The following is a 23,064-nucleotide window of genomic DNA, read 5'->3' as shown; positions in this document are numbered from 1 at the left end:
CTTGCTTGTTTTGATTTACTCAAGAGAGCTCCACTTCTTCCTTTTTGATCAATTGGAGATCAGAGTCTTACAGACTTTTCTGCCAAGGCTGGCTTCAAATCTTGATCTTCAAACCTCAGCTGCCTGAATAGCTAGGATAATAGGCATGATCTACTAGTACTGGGCTTTCCATGGGGCATTTGTTTCCTGCTGAGACCTGGAGCAGATGCTCCTGCTGAATTCACTCCTATGTGTTCCAAGTTGTTTTTTGGTTATTTCACAACTGATAGGTCCAGCCCATCACCAAGATTATCACATTTGCTGCCTTCCCCTGGCACACATCGTTGCCCCTCCCTGAGTTCTTGGTCAACTAGAATTGTGAGGTCATTATAATGAGGACATTCTTTTTGGAACTTGATTTCAGAACTAGGTTACCCAGGCTACAGGCCTGTCACCATCTTAAGGACTGTTTATGAGTAAGATCCTGTATTCCTTCATTCTCAACTTTCTGCTCTGTTAAATGAGAGCATCATAGCTTTCCTTTCAAGCTAATTACTGCCAGGATGAAGTGAATTGACATACATGGCAAACTTCATACGGGACAGTGCTTAGTGCTTCATACGGGTGGCCTTCATTGTCAAGGTAACCATGCTTTACATACAAGAGCAAACATTTGATCTAAACACAACACTTGTCTTTTATAGGATGTCGATTGTCTCATGGGCACTGCAAATAGTGATGCTGTGGTGCTTTCTGGAGCCAGGTATCTTGGGAAGGAAATGGTGAGCCATTTTGTGTGTGTGTGTGTGTGTGTGTGTGTGTGTGTGTGTGTGTGTGTGTGTGTGTGCGTGCGTGCGTGCACATGTGCACGCATGCATGCACGCAATCACGCACGGGTGCATGTTCTGGTCCTGAGGCTTGAACTCAGGACCTGGGCTCTGTTTCTGAATTTTTCTACTCAAGGCTAGTATACTACCCCTTGTGCCACAGTTCCACTTCTGGCTTTTTGGTGGTACATTGGAGATAAAAGTCTTAAGGACATTCCAGCCTGGGCTGGCTTTGAACCATGATCCTCAAATATTAGTCTCCTGAGTAGCTAGGATTACTGTTGTGAGCCATCAGTGCCCGAATTGTAATTGTCTTTTTTTCTTTTCCCCAGCCTTGTTTGAGTTTTCTCAGGTGCTCCCTAATGTGTGATGGAGTTGTATGTGAAAAGATGATTATAAGCAAAAATGTTGTGTGTTGGAAAATGTGTTTAATTCACCCTGACTACTGGATATCTTTGCCTAGCAACAGTGTGCTAGAGTGGTTAGTTATTAACTCAGAATTGCTGGGCTGATCTGAAGTTGTAGGTACTGTCTCTTCTCAGCTTTGCAGGAGAAAATCCCATTCATCAGCCTGAGAAAAGATTCACATTGAAAATTCAATATATGAGCCAAGTACTGGTGGCTCACATCTGTCATCCTAGCTACTCAGGAGGCTGAGATATGAGGATTGTGGTTCAAAGCCAACCCAGGCAGGAAAGCCCATGAAACTTTTATCTCCAATGAACCACCAAAAAGCTATGTGAAGCTATGACTCAAGTGGTAGAGTGTTAGCCTTGATCAAGGGACAGTGCTCAGGTCCTGAGTTCAATCCCCAGGACTGGCAAACATGTTTGCATGAGCTTACCCTCCAAATTCAAGATATGATTTCTACTAAATTTTCTGCAATCTATTAACAATTCAAAAGAAACCATAGTTGGGATAATATAGGCAGGGTAAGGTAATAGGGAAGTTAGAAAATATATTCAAAAAATTAAGCTGGAATTAGGAGTGAGGGTATAACCCGCCTAAAAAATAAACAGTCTGGCTGGGTGCTGGTGACTCACACCTTTAATCCTAGCTACTCAGAAGACATGAGAGCTGAGGATCCTGGTTCAAAGCCAGCGTGGGCAGTAAAGTCTGTGAGACTCTTATCTCCAGTAAACCACCAGAAAACTGGAAGTGGCACTATGGCTCAACTGATAGAGTGCTCGCCTTGAGCTGAAGAGCTGAGGGACAGCACCCAGGACCAGAGTTCAAGCCCCACATCAATAACAACAAATAATGGGCTGAACCACAAGAAGTTGAGTCAACTGTTTCAAAAACCCACAGAACTGCCTTCTTTCTAACACTTTCTTTTTCTTTTTCTTTTTTCCACATGTAGAGTAAACATTTCTGCCTCAGAGAAGTAAATAGGTATGGGAATAAAAAGTGACTCTTTCTGGTAAATCTATGACCAGAATGAATATCTTAAATAGGATCACGAAGAGCAGACTTCCATGTCACAAAACTCCTTTGCCAATCCAGATCCACTGTGCCACTCTTGCATAACAGTAGCAAAAAAAAAAAAAAAGAAGAAAAACAATAAAAGGATAATAGAGAAGTTGCTAGGCTACCCTTCATCCAAGTGACCAGTTTGTGAATGAGGAGCTCCAACCCACATAGAGACATGAAGGTCACTTACGAAGCCCCTAATTCTCTGTTTGGCAGAAGCCGTCAAATTCTCCCACTCCTGGCAACTGGCAAGGTACTATCAGCTAACTTGTGTGAGGTTTTGTGAATGACTTCAAGCTTGTATTGTTAATCTAATTTCCTCAAGGGTCACAGTGGGGCATGGAAAATCTAGTAGGGTTCCCTTTTCTTTCTTTTTCTTTCTTTTTTTTGTCAGTCATGCGACTTGAGCTCTGGGTCTGGGGACTGATCTTGAGCTCTTCAGTTCCCTACAACTTGAGTCACAGCACACTTCTGGTTTTCTGGTGGTTAATTGGAGATGAGTCTCACAGATGTTCCTGCATTGGCTGGCTTTGAACTGTGATCCTCAGATCTCAGCCTCCTGAGTAGCTAGGATTAAAGGCATGAGCCACCAGTGTCCAGAGGGTCCCTTTTCTATTTGGGAAATCTCTTTTCCACATACCTTCCCAGAGATACCTAAGAAACTACAAACAAAACTGGATTATTTTGTGGTGCTTGGGATTGAATTTAAGGTCTCACATTTACCAGGCAAGTACTCTACTATATTACCTATACCCTCAGTCCTGTTTACTTTTGGGGTTTCTTTCTTTCTTTGTTTCCCTCAGATAGGGGTATCATGTTTTTACTCCTACTGACCTTGGACCACAGTCATTCTACCTTTGCCTCCAGAGTAGCTGGGATTATAGTCATGCATTATCATGTCTGGATTTGTTTTTAAGTATTTGTATTATAGTTTGAATTCAGGGCTTTGAGGCTCAAGGCTGGCATTCTACCCCTTGAGCCACACCTCTACTTCCTGTCTTTTGCTGGATGGTTGGATATAAGACTCAGAGGGTTTTCTGTTTGGGCTGGCTGAGAATTTGACCTTCAGATCTCAGCCTCCTAATAGCTAGTAGTACATATGTGAGCCACCAGTGTCTTTTCCTCCTCCTCCTCCTCTTCTTCCTCCTCCTTCTCTCCTCCTCCTCTTCCTCCTCCTCCTCCTGCTCCTCCTCCCCTCCCCCTCTTCCTCCTCCTGTTCCTCCTCCTCCTCCTCCTTCTCCTCCTCCTCGTCCTCCTCGTCCTCCTCTTCCTCCTTTTTCGGTAGATTCTCACTAAATTTTGTCTTGGCTAGCCTTCCACTATGGTTCTCCTATCTCTACCTCTAGAGGAGTGAGTCAGCATAGCTGGAAAGGAAACAGAACTTTTGCCTGACTCACTGTGGTGACAAGATCAGCAGGAATTCATATCGTCTCAACCTTCTCTCAACCCTTTCTAATTCATTTCTTCCCCCTTCTAAACTCTGTGTGTGTGTGTGTGTGTGTGTGTGTGTGTGTGTGTGTGTGTGTGTGTGTGCGTGTGCATTTATAATTGTGCTAGTACTAGGGCTTGGACTCAGGGCCTGGAGCTCTCATTTGGCTTTTATTGCTTAAGACTGGTACTTTACCATATCAACCACAGCTCCATTTCCAACCCTTTTTTGCCAGTCGTGGAGCTTGAATTCAGGTCCTGGGCACTGTTCCTAAGCTTCTTTTGGTCAAGGCTAGTATTCTACCACTTGAACCACAGCGCTATTTCTGGCTTTTCTGTGTATGTGGCCCTGAGGAATTGAACCCAGGGATTCAGCCATGGTAGGCAAGCACTCTACCACTAAGCCACCTTCCCAGCTCCTGTTCCCAATTCTTTGCTGATTCATTGGAGATCAGGCTCTCACAGACTTTTCTGCCTAGGCTGGCTTCAAACCAAGGTCTCTGCCTTTCTGAAGAGCTAGGATTATAGGCATGAGCCACTAGCATCCAGATTCAGGCCATGGGTTTTTTGTTTTGTTTTGTTTTGTTTTGTTTTTGCTTCAGATCCAGATTGTAAACATGTCTTGGATGGATTTATATCCTGCTTAGGGCCATAGCCCACACAGTACAAAGTAGACTTTACCTTCACTTGAGGTGAATTCTCATGGGAATTTAGTGGTGAGGATTACATAGTGTGGGCTATTATAGGACCCAGGCAGTATGTGAGAAAATGGGAAAGCACACAGCAGAGACCTTGGCATCTCTTTGATGGCCACAGAAGGAAAGTGTGGGTTTCCTCCATCTTGACATAAGTTCCTTTTTGGATTCTCCAAGTGTGAAGTTCCTCTGAAGCGATCCTTCTTTGATCTCCAACAGAACGCACTTTGTAGATCATCTCCATCCTTGACCCCCTGTGCATCTCCTTCCCACAATAGCCAGGTGTTCTTCAGAGATAATGCCATCTGCACAATAGCTTTGTGTCTCCTTCATGTCCTTCAGAAGTGGGGGCGGGGAGGCTTCAATCTTAGAGACCTATAGCATCCCTGAAGGGCCTTTGTTGCTTTTCCTTGAGATAAATGGGTGCCGGTGTCTCTGGGCAAAAGGGATCAAACTTTGCACAGTGATTTTCAGATCCGTTCAGCCTCCCAAGTAGCTAGGATTACAGGTGTGTATCACTGACACCTGGCTGCATTCTTTTTTTTTTTTTTTTGTCAGACTTGGGGGTTGAACTCAGGACCTGGGCACTGTCCCTGAGATCCTTTTGCTCAAGGCTAGCACTCTACCACTTGAGCCACAGCCCCATATCCAGTTTTTTCTGTGTATATGGTCCAGAGGAATCCAACCCATGGCTTCATGCATGCTAGGCAAGCACTCTACCACTAAGCGACATTCCTACCCTTGCATTCATGTTTAAGGATGGTTTTCTTTCTCTTGTCAGCCCTCTTGCCTTCTTGTAGTTTCCTGAGAACCTCAATTCCTTTCTCCTGAACACCAACAGTTTCTCCTCCAAGTGGAAAAGAGATGGAAAGTATTCAGAGTTTCGTAATGCTTTCTTTTGGCTCTATTTTTCTTCTATTGATTTCTTTGTAATTAAAAAGGTCATAGAAATGTGTGGGGCTGAGAAGGTGACTCAGTGGTAGAGTGCTTGCCTTGCATGCCTGAGGCCCTCAGCACCACATAAGCAAAAAGAAAAAGCCTAAAGTGGCACTGTGGCTCAAGTGTTAGAGCGCTAGCCTTGACCTGAAGAGCTGAGGGACAGCGCCCAGGCCCAGAGTACAAGCCCCACGACCGAGGCCAAAAAAGAAAAAAAGAAATGTGAGAGAAACGGTAGAAAGATGGAAGGGATCCTAATAGATGAGATGGGTGGAATATGGTGAATAATGGTGAAAGCATGTGGTTGTAGGGAATGTGGACTGACAATCATTCCTTCAACCTGAGTTTTTGGGGTAGGGAAGCCAAAGGCCCAGGGAGGGGACTTGAGTGGCCTGTGGAATTTCTGTGGGCAGGGCTCTCAGCGAACAGCACCCCTGGTGGGCAAATCCAGTGTAGCAGAGCATGTTACTTTGGGAAGCAAAGAACTGTCTGGCCTTGGGCTCCCCACTCACCATGCAGAGATAGGAGAAATGAAACAACCGGGGGCATTTTTTAGATACAGCCGTAGAATGCATACATCTCTCTAGAGAATCAGCCTCTGTGGGCAGCTGCTGGTTTAGCTCAGAAGTGAAGGGTTGGAGAAGAAAGGAGGGAGAAAGAGCCAGGGATGTTGGTTTCTTGTTTTTAGCTCTGTTAGCGTCTTCTGTGCTACTGTTACTAAACCGTATCCTAGTAATAAACACTATCCTAGTGTTACGGTTATTAAAAAAATTAGTTCTGGCTCTAATCCTAGCTCAGGAGGCTGAGATCTGAGGTTAATTGAAAGCCAGACCAGACAGGTTATTTTTGATAAACAACTCAGAAAGCTGGAAGTAGTCTTGTAGCTCCAAGTGTATATCGCTATCCTTGAGAACAAAGAGCCTCAGGGATAGCTCCCGGGTCAAGCTCCAGGATCTGTAAAAAATAAAAAAAAATTAGAACTGGGTACTGCAATCCTAGCTACTTAGGAGACTGAAATCTGATGATTATGGTGGGAAGCCAGCTCAGATAAGAGTGTCTGTGAGACTTTTATCTCCAATTAAACACCAAAAACCTGGAAGTTGTGCTGTGGTTCAAATAATGGAGTGCTAGACTTGAGCACAAAAGGTAAGCACCCAGGCCTTGAGTTCAAGCCCTAGGACCAACACAAACACACACACACATACACACACACACACTCACACACACACACACAGAGCTGTGCTGGCATGAGCTCTTCAGTCTTTTCTCCTTATGAGATTTTTTTCATTAATATTTACACAATATTTTATTATTTTCATTCAGGTGAAATCTTTCCTTAACTCTCTGAGTGGAGAAGAATTAGAGGCTCTAATATTTGAATTAGAACAACTCAGAAGCATTTTCCCTAGCAGAATTTTTTGAGGAAGAGGAAGAAGAGAAAAAAGGTAATATGAAAATTCAGAATCGGAGTGGGAAGATGCAATGTATTTATTATTACTAGAGTATTTATTATTACTAGGGTATTTATTATTATTATTATTATTATTATTATTATTATTATTACTAGATTATTTATTATTACTAGAGTGATTTGTGTGTTTGTGTGTGTGCACGCACAACACCTGTGCTGGTCCTGGGGCTTGAACTCAAGGTCTGCTTGCTGTCCCTGACCTTCTTTGCTTAAAGTTAGACCTTTAAGGACTTGAGCCACACCTCTACTTCCAGCTTTTTTTTGTGTGTGATTAGAGATAGGAGTCTCACGGAGTTTTCTTCCTACGCTGGCTTCCAACTATGATCCCCAGATCTCAGCTGCCTTAGTAGCAGTCTGACAGGGATAGCCACTGGTACCCTGCATCTCTCTCTTTTTTGCAGTAAGAATTTTCATGTAGAATTTTTTTTGCAACTTTCCCCCATCTAGGTGTTCAAACACGTCAGCCTCTTGCTTATGTCTTCTTTTTTTTTTCCCTGTCAGACTTCTCTTATCATCCCTCATACTGATATTGTTCATACACCCCTGCCAGTGATTACAGTTAAAGATTGCTTTTTCAGAGTTTGTCCTCAGTTTGGCTGATGTTTCTTTATATCTCTGGATACTTCATCTGTGCCTCATGACTTGTGGGATCCTTAATTCCATCTTGAATTGAGGCAGAAAAGTTGGTAGTACCTAAAACGTGAGTGGCACTCTTCCCCCTCCCTGCCTCCACAATTTAAAGCCTGTATCTCTTAGAAAATATGAATGTTGAAGCTGCTCATTTTTTATAGTAATTAGGTAATGTGGCAGTTAGTATAAAATGTAATTTCTGGACAAATGAATCTTAAGGGTTGTTTAATTTTAACATTTAATTAGATATATTTCTAAGACATATTCTCTGCTAATTGGCTATTTTAAGAAAGTGGAATCCAATGAACTAAGTTTTGTCTTTTTTTTAAAGCTGGTCCTAGGATTTGAACTCAGGGCTTGGATGTTGCCCTAAGCTTTTTTGCTCATGGGTAGTGCTCTACCACTTGAACCACTGCACCACTTCTGGCTTCTTCTGAGTAGTTTATTGGAGATAAGAGTCTCACAGACTTTTCTGTCTGGACTGGCTTTGACCCATGATCCTTAGATCTTAATTTCCTCAGTAGCTAGGATTACAAGCATGAGCCACCAGTGCCTAGCCCATTTGTAGTGTTTAAATGAACTATTTACTTTGCCATGGAATGACATTTTCACTCTGAAGTATACAAGTGGTCATAGAGACTAGAATTTTATTTGGTGAACATTTCTTAAAAGTGAATGAAATGAGCCTTTTCAATGAGAAAAGCAACGATGTATGAGTCATGATACACATTCAAACTAAGTTTCAATTTTGTAGAATGTATTTATTGCTCTGTTGAGCTTTGTAGCTTCCCAGTGCTGTTTACAGACTATGCTGATGAAATCTGTGTTGATAATAACAGCTATATTCATTGATTTCAGGACAGTTGGTCAGCATTTGGAAGATTTGTGTCACTCGGTGTGAGTATTTTCCCATTATTTAATGTGTGATGTTAGCAAATCATGTACAGGCAAAAGAAAAGAAAAGACTAACTGATTTTAATTTAATACATCCAAGCAGAAAATCTTATGGTATAGCTTCAGGCTCATTGCTATGTATCTCATTACAACTAAATTTTAAGAGATGACCACTAGTTGAGTTTTAGTGTAATATTAAGGAGTATGCCAGCATTAGCTTTATTGATAATCTGAGAAGGCAACTAAAATACTTCTTCCTTTTCTAACTAAGTGACTTTGTAAGGTAGTTTTTCTGCATATACTTGAAACAACATAACCCAACAGACAGTATAAAAGCAGATGAGAGAATACAGGTGTCTTTCATTAGGCTAAAGGATGAAGAGATTTATTAAAGATGTAAAACAATGGGACTATTCTGCTGAAATTTTACCTTTTTTGGAAAATACAGTGTTTTTCAATAAGCGTATATTAATAAGTAGTGTTTCTTTTCTTTCTTTTTGGTGAGTTGTGGGGAGTAAACTCTGGGCTTGGGTGCTGACCCTCAGCTCTTTAGCTCAGTGCTAGTATTCTACCACTTGAGCCACAGCGCCACTTACAACTTTTTCTGCTTATGTGGTGCTCAGTAATTGAACTCAAGGCCTCATGCATACAAGACAAACACTCTACCACTGAGCCACCTTCCCATCCCCAGTGTTTTTGTTCTTAAATTTACAAAACTACCATAAGCACTTGAGTTCTAAATTTTCTTTTGTTTGGGTTGTGAAACTAGGACTCAATACCTGATGCTTTGCTCATTACCTGAGTTCTACTTTTTAACATATCTGTCTGTTTCTCTTGTGTGTGTGCGTGCACATGCTAATGCATGTGTATCCCCTATTTTTTATTTAATTTATTTATTTTTGTGCCAGTCCTGGGGCTTGAATTCAGCACTTAGGCATTGATCCGGAGCTGCAGTCTACCACTTGAGTTATAGTTGTACTTCTGGGTTTGTTTTGTTTTGTTTTCTGAGTGGTTTATTGGAGATAAGAATCTCATTGACTTTCCTGCTCCAGCTACCTTTTAATAGCAATCTATAGATCTCAGTCTCCTGAGTGTGTAGCCAGGATTACTGGTGAGAGGCACCAGTTCCTGGCTCTACTTACATTTTTTTTTGTCGGTTGCGGGGCCTAAACTCTGGGTCTGGGCACTGTCCCTCAGCTCTTCAGCTCAAGGCTAGCGCTCTCTCACTTGAGCCACAGTGCCACCTCTGGCTTTTTCTACTTATGTGGTGCCGAGGAATCGAACCCAGGACCTCATGCATGCAAGGCAAGCACTCTACCACTGAGCCACCTTACCTTTTTAATTAGCTCTTTGGGAGCTCTCAAAATTTAAGAGTATTAAGAGGTCCTGAGACGAGCATGTTTGAGAGCTGCCAGATTAAAATTTTCCAAATGTCAGTGCTTTTAAAGATGGCTCTCTGTTTTACTTCTTTGAACTGTCAGTGTGCTTGCCACTGATATCTCTAAACCTCATTTGATTTTTTTCTATTTCTCATCAACTGTAAAATAACTAGTCTTCAAGTTTTCTACAAAGCAAATATTTCTCAGTGAGAAACTTTTCTTACTCCTTTAGTATGGATTTTATGCAGACTGGGACATTTTCTTTTTTGTTTGTTGTCTTCAGCATCGTGTTTAAGAAGTCAGACTAGACAATTGTATAACATCTTACTAATAAATGATTCCTTAGTCTATGTAAAAGCTTGATTCCTGATTAGAAAATGTTTTCTGACCAGGTACTGGTGGCTCACACCTGTAAACCTAGATACTCAGGAAACTGAGACCCCGGATGGGTTTAAAGCCAGCTCACCAGCAAAGTCTGTGAGACTCATCCCCAGGTAACTACCAAAAGCCCAAAATGGAGCTGTAGCTCAAGTGATAGAGTGTTAGATTTGAGCTGAAGAAGCTCAGGGACAGCACCCACACCCTGAGTTCATGCCCTAGGACTTGCACAAAAAAAGAAAAAAAGATTTTTTGAACATAAGTTCTTAATGTTCTTCTGAAGTATTGAGATGGCAGTTAACTATGATGGGCTTTGGAGTTATCCACTGAGTCAAAATAAAGATCTGTCTTTTACTAAAGCCATGTGACCTGTGATACTGAGCTCTTTTCTCATCTGTAAGGTAACCCAATCTAATTCCTTACAGGTTGTTAAAATAAGTACTAAATGAAATACTTTATTCAGAGGCTGGGAAGGTGTCTCAGTGGTAGAGTGCTTGCCTTGCATGCATGAGGCCTTGGGTTCGATTCCTCAGTACCACATAAGCAGAAAAAGCCAGAAGTGGCACTGTGGCTCAAGTGGTAGAGCACTAGCCTTGAGCTGAAGAGCTGAAGAGCTGAGGGACAGTGCCCAGGCCCAGAGTTCAGACCCCGAGACTGGCAAAAACAAAACAAAACAAAACAAAAATGAAATAATGTATTCAATAAGTGGCATAATAGTCATAAGCAAGGGATGGTAATTATTTTAATGATTCCAAAGATATAATAGATTAAAAAATCTGCTTTTTAGAAGTCTTAACTTAGGAAACACATAAAGCCATTGTGATGTGTTTAGATAGTTGCATTCTTTCTAATTAGTCCTCAATATGACAGTTGTGTTATTTATAAACTTTTTTTGTGCAATTAACTGCATTTGTTCATGTAATCAGCATCTGTTTGGTGTAGGAATGGGAATCCTGAACTTTAAATACCATTCAGAGGACTCTGAAGGATTTTCTAAACAGTTGGATTTTTGTCTAATATATTCACCAGAAATGACTCTGAAAAGAGACTCCTGCCCAACTCCTCTCACTCTGTGCCAGCCCTCCTCAGTGATATTTGTTGAGAATTCAGCAGTGATGTTGGCATTTAATGATATCTCAATGAAGTACTATAAAAACGGATGTAGCTGACGGGGGATAAATGTAGGAACCTGCTGTTGCGGTAGTGTTGGTCATCTTTTTCTATCAGCATTTTTGGACACAGTGGCAAGTGTCTGTGATCCTAACAATGACAGGAAGATGAAATCGGTAATTGTAGTTCAGGCATGCATCCAGGCAGGAAACCATACTCTCCCTGAAAATAGTCAAGGGAAAGCAGGGCCCAAGGCATGGCTCAGTGGTAGAGTGTCTGCTTACTAAGTTTGAGTGAGCTGAGCTCAAACCCCAGTACCATCATAACAAAGTAAAACAATGGTGGAAGATCACTACCAAATACTTTCCACAGAATTAAGTATATATTGGGCAGGATTGTGGCCCAGTATTAGGCTAGGGGTGTAACTCCATGGTACAGTACTTGCCTGAGGCTTTGCATTTGGTGACTGGCATTGAGATGAGGAGAAGTTGCATCGAAATTATGTAGGATGGTGCTGGTGGCTCACGACTATAATCAGCTACTCAGGAGGCTGAGACCTGGAGGATGGACGTTTAAAGCCAGCCAGGCAGAAAATTCTGTTTAGATCTATCTCCACTTAGCAAGAAAAAGACAGACTGGTGTTGTGGTTCAGATTAGTAAGACATCAGCTGAGTTCAAGCTGTGGTCCTGGCACCAAAAACAACAATAACAAAATAAATAAATAAAGGAATAAAGTGTGGGCTTTGGAGGGACTTTGGAAAAAGGAAGGACTCTCCCAAAATCGGAAGATGCATGCCTGAACTACAATTACCGATTTCATCTTCCTGTCATTGTTAGGATCACAGACACTTGCCACTGTGTCCAGCCTCTCTGTTGAGATGGAATCTCCTAAAATTTTCTGCCCATGCTGGGCTGGAACTGAGATCCTCTTAATTTTGGACTCTCACATTAGTGTTGGAGGATGAGCACATACTAATATAACAGGCTATGGCTGAGAAGGGATCTCACAAACTGTGCTGCCAAGGCTGACCTCAAATTATAATCCTCCATTCTCAACCTCTCAAATAGCTAGGTTTACAGGCATGAGCCACAGCAGTGACCTGCCTCATTTTGTTCACAACACTTACCAAAAAATAAGTTTATTAACACTCAAACATAATACATTGTATATCTGAACATTGTAAATTAAATGTATATATTGGAATATTATTTACATTCTAAGTACACACTAAATAATTTTTTAGAACAGAATGAGATAAATATAAGTGAAAAAAAATTCTGCATGCTATTGGATCATTTTGTCAATATTTTGTGATATAGGTATGTCATTATATTTTCAGATTAATTTCTTGCACCCAGTAGGATTTAGTTGGATGACAACCTACGAGTCAGGTTTTAGATTTTTATTCATATTAGGATATAGTTAAATGTTGTTTAAATGAGTTACATTGGTAAGGATGGTATTAATGAGATCAGCTTCACAATCCATCTTATACTTGGGATTGCTAAGTCATTTTAATTCTTTCTCTTAAATGCCAAGGGAGAGGCACAAATGAGCTATGATACATTCTTCCCGCCAATCCCGGGAAATTTTGGGGACAATGGTCAGATAAAGCAGTAACAATTTGCCCTTTAAGCTATAGACTGCTGATTAAAAAATATATAGATTCTAAAGGCTAAAACCTTAGGCTGGTCTCAAAGTGAGTGAATGGATAGGATTTATTTGTGTAAAGAGAGAAGGAATATTTCCTGACAGTATGTTTGGCTGTCTTGATTATAGTTTGCTCTTGACTTACCCATATGTTTGCATGTTTCTTCAGTGAGGTGTTCTGCTTTCCCATCATCAAGATAACATTTTCCTTAGCACCCTTCCAACATTAATCCTTTCTCCCGCTGATTTAAACATCACCTTGCTCACTTGGATCATGGATTATTCCCTCAATTTTACTTCCTTTTTTGTTCCTAGATTAGTGCTGATCAGTTCTCTACTCAGCCACTAAAATTATCTTCCTTTGATTTAAATTTGATCTTACTTGTCTCTGTTCTAAAAATCATTCAGTGGTTCCTCATCTCTTCGTTAGAATCTTTGGAATCTTACTAGGGTGTAAAGGCCCAGTCTTTGCTGGATCCTACTTTGTTGTTTTTTTCCTTTGTTTACATTAAATGCTGTGATCATACTAAACTTCCTGCTATGCTTTCACCCCCTAATCTTGGCACTCATTTTCTCTGCCTGAAACTCTTCCCATAACTTGAATTCCATTTTTTAAATTCTTTTTCTTTTCTTTTTTTCTGGTCCTGGGGCTTGAACTCAGGGCCTGGGTTCTGTTCCTGAGCCTCTTTGTGCTGAAGGCTAGTGCTCTACCATTTGTGCCACAGGGTCACTTCTGTCTCTTTCTGTTTGTGTGGTACTGAGGAATCAAACCCAGGGCTTCATGCATGCTAGGCAAACACTCTACTACTAAGCCACATTCCCAGCCCTGAATTCCATTTACTTTATACAATATCTGCTTCATACTCTCCATTCATTATTCTGTAATGTGACGCAAAGAGCATTGAGAGTGGAGGCCAAGGTTTAACTCCTAACCTTTGCTAAGAAATCTTGTGGAAATTCTTGACCTCTTCCAGCCTTCATTATCTTTATTGCCAACGTGTGATAATGCCCACCTCTCTTATAAGCCCATTAAGAACATCTATCGACATACTATACACAAAAAAATTCTATAAGCATGTCAGCCAAAGATGTTTGGTGTGGCAACGTTTGTGATGACAACAAGAATGATCCCAAGGAAGCATTTAGCTTCACTGCTCAGGTGACCTTCCTGAACCATCCAGGCCAAATCAGTGCTAACTATGCCTCTGTCCTGGATTGTCATTCAGCTTAAATTGCTTGCAAGTTTCCTGAGTGGAAAGAGAAACTTGAACAGAGATCTTGTAAGAAGTTGGAAGCTAGTCCTAAATTCCTGAAGTCTAGTGATGCTGTCATGGTTCATATGGTTCCAGCAAGCCTTGTGTATGTGGAGAGCTTCTCTGACTATCCTCCTTTGGGTCATCTTGCTGTTTGTGATAGGAGACAGTTGCTGTGTGGCATCAAAGCTGTGGACAATAAGTCTGCTGGAGCTGGCAAGGCCACAAAGTCTGCCCAGAAATCTCAGAAGGCCGAGTGATTATTATTATCCCTAACGCCTGTAGCTTCAGCTTAACCAGTGGTGGAAGAAAAGTCTCAGAAATGTTTGTCTTAATTGGGCATTTAAGTTTAATAGTAAAAGACTGGATAATGATAACAATGCATCATAAAAACTTGAGAAGGAAAGGAAAAAATTCTATAAGCACTCATATTCCATGCTCATTAAATTGTTATGCATACTTCTGCTGCATTCACTCCTCTTCCTTCTCACCTTTCTTGTGATCCTCAGCAGTTTTTCTGGAATGTTTTTCATGTAAAACTTTATTTTTTTTCATGGGATGAAGATTTTTCTGAAGAGATAACAGATGTTTTTACCAACACATCTCCTGCAAATCAGACAAACTGGCCAGGGTAAGTTATTACTTCTTGGTGATTGAGATTCATTTGTGACACTTCAGTGAATAAAAACTGAGATAGTAACCATTTACGATATGGAAGTAAGAGCGAAAGCCTTGCTCTTTGTTGGTGACTTGTGAGCTATGTGCATATCCAAGGTCAGAGTGGGCAGGGAGGTGCTATATCCAGAGAAATATTTAATACAACATATATTCCATTGCCTGCTCATGCACAGGACATGGGATGCTTTTTCCTTTTATCCCTATCTTTCCCAGGCTCAGGAGACATTCTGTAAACCAGTACGCCCCAGGCACACAATGCTCTCTGGACAGAGGGAACTGATATAATCAGGATGTCCTGTTTGCTCCTAAGTCCTAGGGTAAGGACCCTAATACTTGATCTTTTTGGTTGTTGTTGTTATTAGAAAATAAATTTTGTTATGGAATGTCTTGGGTAAAAGAAAGACATTCCTCAAGCAACAAAGTAGCAGAAAGTTCCAGGCCAGCCTGTTCTAGCAGGGTTATAACTCAAAAAGAAAAAAAAAACATAAAGAAATACATGTTTAAAATCTACTGAATGTAAGAAAAAAAGAGTACAGTTTCCTGTGAGTATATAATGTCAGAGAGTTTCCTGGAAACAGTAGCCTCTAAAATGGGATGATTTTTTTCTTTATAGGGAAATAGTAATAACATTTATTATTATAACCACAATTCAGTGACATTCAGTACATTTCCAGTATTGTAGAACCATCACCTTTATCTTATCCCAAACATATCCATCACCCTCGACAGAAATTTTGGGCCATTAAACCATTCATGCCTCTTTCCTTACCTCAACCCACAGTAGCCCTGAGTTATTTTCTGTGTCTGTGAACTTTCTTACTCTTGGTACTTTATTGTTGTAGTCTGAATGTTTGGATTTCCATAATTTTTCATATGGTAACACTTGATCTTTTATTCTTATCCCCTAATGTTTGCTTTCTCCATGAAACCCTCTCAGAACACTCCTCGGGAACTCATCTTCTGCAGTTCAAGTGCATCTCTTCACTATTCAATCTAGTATTGTTTAAAAATGGTCAAATTTAAGAAAAGTCATAAAAAGAATATAAACAGTATTTGTGTGCTTTTTATGAAAATTCACTATAGTTAACATTTTCCTTCTTTCGCTTAATCACTTATTTGTGTGTATGTTCTCTTTGTGGACATACATTTGAGATTAACTTGTATATATCATAGTCCTCTATTCCTACATATTTTAATCTTGCTCTCCTCAGGATAAAAATGTCCTGTTATTACATATCCACAGTAGTTACCGGCTTCAGTAAATTAATCACAATGCCATACTTTTGCTTAATCTTTGTCTATATTTCAGTCTTGACAATTGGCTCAATTCTGCCCTCTCATTTTTTTCTCCAGTACTAATACCAGTACATGATCATGAATTATATATAGTTGTGTATACTTGATCTCCTATAGTCTATAATAATTCTCTGCTTTTCCTTTATAACATTACTATTTTTAACAACACAAGCACCTGCTTCCATTTAGTAGCTAGGATTAGAGGTATGAGTGACTGCTGACTAGCAAATGTAGAGTTCTTGAGGGTTAAATTGTGTTATTTGTTTTTGTTTTTGTTTTTTACAAAGTATGAGGCCCATTGTAAAAATTGCTCAGTGTTGATGACCCTATATAAACTAGCTTATTATCCCAAATATACATGTAGATGTTCAATAAGCAGATATGTCTCTATATTTTTATACTAGGTAATTTGCTAGGTGCTAGGGAAGTAATGATGAGGACATAGAAAAATCACAAGAATAAAAGAAATCATGTTAATAAATATTTTTGAGGTCAATAATTCTCAATGTGGTCCCTATGTGGCAATTCTCAGAAGGCAGTTTTCAAATAATTGAAATTTCAAATAATTTCAAATTGAAATAGAGATACAGGATATAGCAGGGGCATTGGCCTGGTTGTCTGCACACTAAGGATGTAGGGAAATGTGCACTGGAGCATGTGGTTCTGGGAATAATTTTTTAATACTTTTGTTTACATTTTTTACCTTTTTTCTCCAGGCTAGCAGGCTTCATACCTTGAGCCACAGCTTAATTACTCACTTTCTTTTTTCTTTGTTCCTTTTTGCCGACCTTGGGGCTTGAACTCTTCTGCCTGGGCCCTGTCCCTGAGCTTCTTTTGCTCAAGGCTAACACTCTACCACTTCAGCCACAGCAGCACTTCCAGCTTTTTCTAAGTAGTCTATTATGTTTCTCGGACTTTCCTTCCTTGCATCAAACTGTGATCCATAGAACTCAGCCTCCTGAGTATGAGTAGCTAGGATTACTGGTGTGACCCTTTGGCACCTGGCTAGGTTTTTCTTATGTTTTGGTTCTGGACCTAGGGCTTGAACACAGGGCCTGGTCAGTGTTGTTTAGTTTTTGTTTTTTATTTAAAGCTGATAGTCTATTTGAGCCAAAGCTCACTTTCTGCCTTTTTGTTGTTGTTTTTATTCTTTGTGTTAATCCCAGGGCTTCAAAGTGGCCTGGCCAGTCTCCAGTCTCCATGCTTTCTCCCCCTCCGCCCCCCCCCCCAAGTTAGCAAGCACTACATCTTTAGCCAGTGCACAACTCTTCCTTTTTATTTTTGGTTGTTGTTTTTATTTCTTTGTATTTGGCTTTTATTTATTTATTTATTTTGGCTGGTCATTGGGCTTGAACTCTGGGCCTGGGTGCTATCCCTCAGCATTTCAGCTCCAGGTCCTCTACCATTTGAGCCACAGCACCACTTGCAGCTTTTTTTTCTGCTTATGTGATGTTGAGAAATCGAACCAGGGCCTCATGCATCCAAAGCAAGCAAGCCCTCTACCACTGAGCCACCTTCCCAGCCCTGGTTTTCATTTTTTATGGTGATCCTAGGGCTTGACCTGCCAGTCTTCTTGAGGTGTTGGGCTTTTTCCCCCCTCTAGGATGGAAGTTTTACAAGTTGAGCCATAGCTCATCTTTTTTTTTTTTTTTTGGTGGTTAATATTGTAAGGTCCGCTCCTGGATGGCAAGCAGACTCCACCCTCCTCACAGCAAAGTCTCCATCCAGTAACTGCATTACCTTGGGAACTGGGACACCTGGAAGAAGTCACATTTGCATCCACTGAGGTCATATCTGAATTTGATGTGGCCACACCTTTCTCTGCACGTACCCTAGGTAAGGCCTAGCCCAGGCCCAGACACTCTCTCTCTGCTCTCTCTCTGCTCTCTCTGCTCTCTCTGCTCTTTTCTAGCTCTTTCTTCTCTCATTCCTCTCTTTCCCAACTCTCTCTCATTCGAAGGCTTTTCCCAGCCAGGTGGAGTGCCAACCTTGCCTGGTCCCAGCAGGTCTACTGAATAAAACTAGTCCCTTACCTGAATAGCACATGCATGGTGCTGTTCTTACTCGGCTATCTCTTTTTTTAAAACCTAACAAGTGAGATAAGTGTCCTATGGCTCTAACTACTCAGGAGGCTGAGATCTGAGGACCTCAGTTGGAAGCCAGCCCAGACAGAAAAGTCCTTGTGAGACTCTTATGTCCAATTAAGCACTCAAAACCCAGAAGTGGCGCTATGGCACAAATGGTAGAGCACAAGGCTTGAGTACAAAGAGGCTCAGGGACAGCACAAAAGTCCTGAGTTCAAGCCCCACAACAGTCAAAAAATACAGAAAGAAAAAAAGTACTACAGGAAGCCAAGATGACTATCCAGACAGCTTGGTATTGGCATAAGAACAGACATCAGGACCAATGGAATAGAATTGAAAACCCAGAAATGAACCTACAGACCTATAGACATCTAATCTTCGATAAGGGAGCTAAAACAATAGAATGGAAGAAAGACAGCCTCTTCAGTAAATGGTGCTGCTAAAATTGGTTAACTACTTGTAGAAAACTAAAGCTAGATCCTTATATATCACCTTGCACCAGAATCAACTCCAAATGGATCAAAGACCTCGAAGTCAAAGTACACACTTTGAAAACATTACAGGATGGAATAGGAGAAACCCTAGGTCTCCTCGGCTCAGGCCAAAATTTTCTGAATAGAGACCCGGAAACACAACAAATCAAAGAAAGGTGGGACAAATGGGATTGCATGAAGTTGCAGAGCTTCTGCATGGCAAAGGACATAGCTAGCAAGATCAATAGAAAGCCCACGGATTGGGAGAAGATCTTCACTAGCCATACAACAGACAAGGGTCTCATATCTAAAATATACTTGGAACTCAAAAAATTAAATCCCCCAACAACAAATCCTCAAAGAAACAACTGCCCAATAAATAAGTGGGCTAAAGACTTAAAGAGAAACTTCTCTGAAGAAGAAAGAAGGATGGCCAATAGACACATGAAGAAATGCTCAACCTCCCTAGCCATAAAAGAAATGCAAATCAAAACAACATTGAGATACAACCTCACTCTAGTTAGAATGGCTAAAATCAAGAACTCTAACAACAACAGATGCTGGAGGGGATGTGGACAGAAGGAAACCTTACTTCATTGTTGGTGGGAATGTAAACTTGTTCAACCACTTTGGAAAGCAGTATGGAGGTTCCTCAAAAGACTTCACATAGAGATCCCCTATGACCCAGCAATCCCATTTTTGGGCATTTACCCAAATGTTTACAAACAAGACCACACTAAAGCTACTAGCACAACTATGTTTATTGCAGCATTATTTACCATAGCTAAGATATGCAACCAACCCAGATGCCCCTCAGTAGATGAATGGATCAAGAAAATGTCGTATATATACACAATGGAATTCTATGCCTCCATCAGAAAGAATGACATTGCCCCATTTGTTAGGAAATGGAAAAACGTGGAAAACATTATATTAAGTGAAGTAAGCCAGGCCCAAAGAAACATAGGTCCCATGGTTTCCCTTATTTGCAATATCTAGTATATGTATGAGTCAAGCGGAAAAGGTCAGATAATGTGATGTTAGGAAAATGAATCCTTAGATATGTATTCAAATGTTTTTTTTCCTTTCATGCATTTGTTTCTAACGCATTTATAAGATTATCTCTTTGTAGCTTTGTATGTCCCTCCCCCACAGTATAACCCTGCTTTTACTATATTTGATGTCAGTATAACTTGTGTAGGAGATGGGAAAAAACAAGTCGTTTAAGGATACAGGTAGACCTGTTGCAACAATGAGAAGTACAAATTGTCATGTCGAAAACGAGCTTTACAATGTTGGTGGGGGGGCTAGCGGGGAGGATTGGGTGGGCAGATGGGGGGGAGGCTGGGAAGGGATGTTAAGTGTAAACAAAGGAGGAGGCTGCAATGCTTGATAAGAAATGTACACATTAACCTGCCCATGTAATTGTAACCCCTCTGTACAGTGTGTTCACAAAAAAATAAAAATAAAATAAAATAAATAAATAAGGAAAAAAAAGAAAGTTGAGAGCCAAGGTTCAAAGCCATTCTAGGCATGAAAATCAATGAGACGTTTTTCACCAATTAACCAGCAACAGGTAGGAAGCAGTAGAGCTCTACCCTTGAGTAAAACTCAAGTTTTAGCCCAGGAGTAGCATAAATGAAAAGAATTCTCATTTACTTTCCTGCCCAGGCTGGATTCAAACCACAAATGCTCAGATTTCAGCTATTTGAGCAGGTAGGATTATAGGTGTGAACCATATTTTTAAAATCTTGAATTGGCTCTAATATTTTTGTCCTTCTTTTCATTAATTTATTATTCTTTTTCACTTTTTCATAAGTTTGGGTCATCCAGCTTATTATTAGGGCTGGCCACTGTTTCTGAGGTTTTTGTTTTGAAGTTTTTTTTTGTGGATTTTTGTCCCAACCTGCAGGACGTCAATGAGGGCGATGAACCTAAACGAGAAGGAATGAAGGGACAAGAGACATGAAGAATGACAGCAAGACAGGGATTCTGATCAAGCTGCAAATTTTTATTTTTCACACAGGGGTATTTATACGCTTGGAATAAGGAAGCTTTTAAATTGGCCATTAAGGAAGCTTTTTCATTGGCCATAGCAGCTGCAGGATGTTTGCGTAGGGCAGGGTGAAAGGTTGGTCATTAGCAGCTGCAGGATGTTTGCATAAGGCAGGATGAAAGGGTCGGATTTCTGAGAGTGGTTCTGTAAACTCAGCCACAAGATGTTCCAGTGAGATAGTCAAGCCTATCTTCATGTTGAGAGACTCCTTTTGGATCTCAACAGATTTTTTTTTTTGAGCTTGTTATAGTACTTGAACTCCAGGCCTGGTCATTATTCCTAATTTTTTCTCAAGACTAGTAGGCTTCCCACCTCAAGACAGTTCAAATTGTGGCTCTTTATGTATTTTTCTTTCTTTCTGCATTTATTTTAGGTGATGCTCTTATGGTTTGTACTCAGGACTTGGGCATTTTTTTTTTGAGTTTTTGTTGTTGCTGTATTTTTTTTTTCTTCATTGCTGGTCTTAGGGCTTGAACATAGGGCCTTAGCTTTTGCTAGTCATAAAATCAGGGCAGAGCCACTGTGTCTGAGGTTTTTCCCTTTTCTTTCTCAAGACTAGCAGTGTCTATGGCTTGAGCCACAGATAAAGTTCTGGCTTTATTTATTTATTTATTTATTTTCATTTTTGTTGCTAGGGCTTCAACTCATGACATGGCCACTCTCCTGAGGCTTGAAGTCAGGGCAGGGCCATTGTGAATGAAGCATTTTTTGTATTGTTTATTCTCAAGGTTAGCATACTTTAACAGCTTGAGCAACAGCTGCATGAATGGCTTTGTTTATATAATGTTCTCTACCACCCCCACCAGGCAAAAGTTGTAAAGTTCATTTTTGAAATAATTTCTTGTACATCTCATTGTTGCAATAGGTCTAGCTGTAACCCTATTTAAACAATTTGTTTTTTCCCTTCACCTTCACAAATTACCCCAACATCAAATACAGTGAAAATGTGGGAGTTATTTATTTATTTGGTTCTGGTCCTAGGGCTGGAACACAGGGAGTGGTGACTCTTCCTAAACCTGAAATCAGGGCAAGGTCACTGTGCTGGAGTCTCTCTCCCGTGTCCTGAGCAAGGCTGGCAGGCTCCAAAACTTAAGCCACATTTCAACATCTGGCTTTGTAAAACAAATTTGGTGATTCATAAGGGGTAAGTTTCTTATGGAGGAGCTGGGAAGTGGCTCAGTGGTAAAGTACTTGCCTTGAGCTGAAGAGCTAAGGGACACCATCCAGAGCTGGAGTTCATGCCCCACAACCCACAAAAACGAAAAAAGAAAAGAAAAAAAAAGCTGAGTGCCAGTGGCTTACACCTGTAATCCTAGCTACTCAGGAGGGTGAGATCTGAGGATTGCAGTTCAAAGCCAGACTGGGAAGGAAAGTCCATGAGACAATTATCTCCACTAAATCACCAGAAAACCAGAAGTGGCCCTGTGGCTCAAGTGGTAGAGCACTAGCCTTGAGCTGAAGAGCTTAGGGACAGTGTGCACGCCGAGTTCAAGCCCCATGACCAACCAAAAAAAAAGAAAGATTCTCATGGGAAGACAGGGACATTAGCCAGGTTCTAAAATCAGAGTATGGTGATTCGAAGCCAGCCAGGGCAGGAAAGTTTTTGAGACTCTCATCTCCAATTAATCACCAAGAGCATGGAAGTAGAATAGTTCTAGTCTTGTGCAAAACAGCACAAGTTCAGGCCCCAGGACTAGCACACATAAAACCTAGTGTCATGGAGCTTCCTGCCCAGGTTGACTATGAACCACAATCCTAAAATTTCAGCTTCCAAAGTAGCTAGGATTATAGGCATGAGCCACTACTTAAAAATATTTCATTGACTTCTCTCTTCTTCTTTTGCCTTCTTATTATATTGTTCATTTCGTGTGTGTGTGTGTGTGTGTGTGTGTGTGTGTGTGTGTGTGTGTGTGTGTGTGTGTGTGTGTGTGTGTCCTGGTGCTTGTTCTAGACCTTGAACTCTGGAGCCTAGCCACAGTCTCTGAATTTGTTTTACTTTTATTTTTAATGCTGTTTCTAGGCTTTGTATTCAGGGCCTAGTCCCTGTCCCTGAGTCATTCTTTTGTTGCTGGTGGTGGTGGTCCTAGGGCTTGAACATAGGGCCTGGTCACTTCCTGGGTTTGAAACCAGGGCAGGTCCACTGTGTATGAGGGTTTTTGTTGTTCGTTTTCCCTCAAAGCAAGCAGTCTCTGTGGCTTGAGCCACACAGATCAACTTCTGGATTCTTTTACTTTTTGGCAGTTCATGGAAGATAAAAATCTCATAGAATATAAGAGTACTGTATCAGCAACTGAAATCTGAGGATTGGGGTTGAAAGCCCGGGCAGGTAAGTCCGTAAAACTTATCTCCATTTCATCCCCCAAAGAAAGGAAGTGG

The 23,064-nt window shown here is 40.8% G+C and overlaps 1 long non-coding RNA gene across 6 annotated transcripts in view; it reads left to right on the top strand.

The window, feature by feature from the left end:
- The first annotated feature begins 422 nt into the window (after positions 1-422).
- The window catches only part of LOC138822910 (uncharacterized), a 40,620-nt gene continuing 17,978 nt past the window's right edge, over positions 423-23,064 (top strand). Inside the window, exons 1-10 of one of the 6 annotated variants that reach the window (XR_011370674.1) lie at positions 423-455; positions 684-761; positions 2,167-2,529; positions 6,659-6,780; positions 8,295-8,333; positions 14,666-14,732; positions 14,993-15,096; positions 17,747-17,911; positions 21,670-21,832; positions 22,930-23,014. This is a non-coding gene — a long non-coding RNA (uncharacterized lncRNA). Of the gene's footprint in view, positions 456-683; positions 762-2,166; positions 2,530-6,658; positions 6,781-8,294; positions 8,334-14,665; positions 14,733-14,992; positions 15,097-15,716; positions 15,803-17,746; positions 17,912-20,544; positions 20,654-21,669; positions 21,833-22,929; positions 23,015-23,064 lie in introns of those variants that run through there. The other 5 variants (XR_011370676.1, XR_011370677.1, XR_011370675.1 and 2 more) reach the window with 5 other exon arrangements.

This window comes from Dipodomys merriami, unplaced genomic scaffold (assembly GCF_024711535.1).
Source record: "Dipodomys merriami isolate MVZ:Mamm:240054 unplaced genomic scaffold, mDipMer1.0.p SCAF_1172, whole genome shotgun sequence".
In the NCBI taxonomy this organism is placed as follows: domain Eukaryota; kingdom Metazoa; phylum Chordata; class Mammalia; order Rodentia; family Heteromyidae; genus Dipodomys; species Dipodomys merriami.
Note: the sequence above shows the minus strand (reverse complement) of the source record. Positions and strands in the feature narration are given on the sequence as shown.